The following is a 3,355-nucleotide window of genomic DNA, read 5'->3' on the forward strand; positions in this document are numbered from 1 at the left end:
GAAGGGGGTTGAAGAACAAAGAAACGGAATGAAAAAAAATGAAGGTAATAAAAAAAACGACAAAAAAAGAAAGGAAAGGAAAGACGAGGAAAGAAAGGAAGGACAAACGGATAAAAAATTAAAGAAAAAACTGAAAAAGGAAAAGAAAAAGAACAATTGAATGACACAACAAAAGAAAGAAACATGAAACAAACAACAACAACAACAACAACAACAACATCAAAAACAAAACAACAAATAAACAAACAAAAATGAAATTTGAGAGAAAGTTTAGAAATTAAAGAAAGAGGTAGAAAGAAAGACCAAGCAAAAAAAGAAAGGAAATTATGTTAAAAAGGAATATACTTTGTTGGTTGTCTTTTTAAAAAAAAAAAAAAAAAAAAGAAAGACACTGGGCCTACTTGTGAACATGTAAGTAACGCTTAAAGACAAACACCTCAACAATATTTGACCACTGAAGAAACTCAAATTCCCCAAATGGGGTGCAAAAGAGTACGAACCTCTTGATAGGTGGGGGTGCATTTATTCACATGAAATTTCTGTTTTACACAGAGTATGTATTTTAATGCGGCGTCGACAAAATTTCGATACTTTAATAGGCAGGTTTCGATCCTTCCTGTCAGGGCTAACTCGGAAACAAATTCCAACAGAAAAACTGAGATAGCCTACTCGATGAACGTTTTCTACACACGAAAGCCGAACTCGAGATCTTTGCTTGTAACAGAAAAGTGCCTATAGCGGCTACACCACAGACACCGTTAAATTTCTGTATTTTGGTGAAAGAACAGCACAAAACATCATTCTTTCAGCAAAGCACTCAGGTAGAAAAAAAGATGACACCAAGAAATGTTATTACATGAGGGCGTATTGGGGGCTTAACAACTTAACAGCTTTTTCACTATAGCTAGCTGTGCCTCAGTATAGCCAAAGGTAGACATAAGAATCGTCATGCCTGTATACGTGCATTTGACATCCGTTTTTGGAACGTTAGAGTTAGAGGGCTTGTATTGCGAAGAACGACAGACCCAGGGAAGAAAGGGAGACAATAGGAGGGCTGTGGCGCCGTCGAGTTTGAATTGGGAAGTGCTGTGGGTTGAAGAAGGGTGTGCGACTTTCCCGAAACGTCCAGGTGTAATATTCTTATGTGGAGTCTTCTCTGCTACATGTTCCGAGATTTTCTCTTTGTATTGGGCTTCTTGTAGCTTTAAGGATTATGCGCACAGTATTTTTGAGAGACGCTTACTTGCAAAAATTGTTTTAGCACTGACCAGCTACTTTTCTGATTTTGTTTTTGTTATTGTTGTTGTTGTTGTTGCTGCTGCTGCTGCTGCTGCTGCTGCTGCTGCTGCTGCTGTTACTGCTGTTTTAAGTGTACTGTTTGCTGTGGGAGAAAATTTCGCTTTTCGTCTGATTGGTTAAATGGTCGTAACACAATTATCATAACTGTTTCTGATACCGAAAAAAAACCTATTTGCTCTGATTTTATGTGTCCGTTTTAAAACTCGTGTATTACACATACCTTTGCAATAAATAATCAAGTTCCATAACTTTCCTCAAGGACTGAAGTATAAGTATAATTGAGCAAAATACGCCCCCATTGACACAATTTAGATCAATAAGGAGGCTGGCTGTATGGACCCTCCTTACTGCTGGATGGGGTAGATATAGACAAAGACAAGGTACTCTATAAAATAACGTAGCTTCCATTTTTGTGGATCAAACCCCCACTTTCAGTGTAATATGAGAAAATGACGAAGCGCTTATATTTTCTATAACTTACACACCACTGATTTCCGTCTTGCTTCTCTCTCGAATGCAACCTGCGTAGAACCTGCACTAAAGGCCACCTGTCCAAGACAATCACCGGTGCAACCGACCATTTCCCACTTCCCCCTTGCGTTTTTCTAGATACTGCCTAATACATCCACCTGTCTAAGACAACTAATTTTCTTCACGATAATGGGTTAGCCCTCACAGGCAGGGTCGGAAGCCTGCCTCCTAAATAATCTAAACTGTGCAGTTGGAGGTGCAAAATTACCTACATAAAATATAAAAAAAATTCGTGGAAGTAATACCATAATTTAATCATGTTTTGATAAATCTGTTAGATCATGAAAGGTAATCACGCCAACAATATTTGTTTATGATATTGAGTATGTTTTGTTATGTCTACAATGTTTACTGTATTCATATTTTTCCACCAATAAAACAAGGAAACATTAAATTACATTAACTTTGTTCTGAAAAGTAGAAAAACTTAAGTTTATCTGCCTAAATTCCAACTATGATTAACGTAGTCGTTATTTCTGCACAACCACAAAGTCCGCTTGCTACTGCTACTCCTATGTGACATAAGACGCAAAGAATCACATATCTCGCATCACGTTTTTCCCCGAATATTTGAAGACTGACGAAGCCTCGTCTGGACGCGTCTCATCACTGTGGGGTCGTGTTTACTGTACGTTCACGTCGAAGGTAGACAGAGCGATTGTTACGTCTGTGCATGACATGCCTTTTGAAGTCGGGGACAGTCTATCCAGACAGAGAACAGGTCGGGCACGAAAAACAAAACACCAGGAAGGTAAGGGGGAGAAACAAAAAAAAGAAAAAGAAAAGAAAAAAAAGATTGAAGAGTTCATTCTGTATTTTTGTTTGTTTTTCTTTAAACCCTATCCATAAGCCCTGGGGTCATTTTGTACCCCAGGGGTTGTATTCTTCACATTTTAGAATACTTCTAGTACGAATATCTCTTTGAAACTTTCAGTATTTCTCAAAAAAGCATTTTGACAGACTACTATGCAAAGCGTACGGATCGAATTAACGAGTAAATTTCTTCTTGGAAAGTGGTGGCACAGAGTTCCCCACGTTGTATGGATACGATAGTAAAACACGACATACGGATAGGGTTAAATATAGATATGAACGCTTTACGCCCCCATCGACACGATTAAGGAAGCGCGGTTTTCAACCCTGCTTGTCACAGCCAACCCGGGATGAGAGGAATATACAACGTCCCAGTGGAAAGTGCGACGTACTCGATAAGAATTCTCCCAATTAGTTCGGGAATCGAATTTGGGTCTTTTGTGTGTGATAGTTAAGCGCTTATATAATCACAACACCACAAACGCGGGTGTGCTTGTGTTGAGTTTTTCTTGTTTGACAGCTGTCTTGGTTTCAGAAATATGACGTAGCAGCGTTTGTACATGTAATAGCTCTCTTCCTACTTTTACTCCAAGCTAGAATCTACCAGCCTACCTACCTACCTACATTATGTGCTGGCTATCTACCTACCTTCCTACTTACCTACCTACCTACCTACATACCTACCTACCTACCTACCTACCTACCTACCTAC

Source organism: Aplysia californica, unplaced genomic scaffold (genome assembly GCF_000002075.1).
Source record: "Aplysia californica isolate F4 #8 unplaced genomic scaffold, AplCal3.0 scaffold00925, whole genome shotgun sequence".
NCBI lineage: Eukaryota > Metazoa > Mollusca > Gastropoda > Aplysiida > Aplysiidae > Aplysia > Aplysia californica.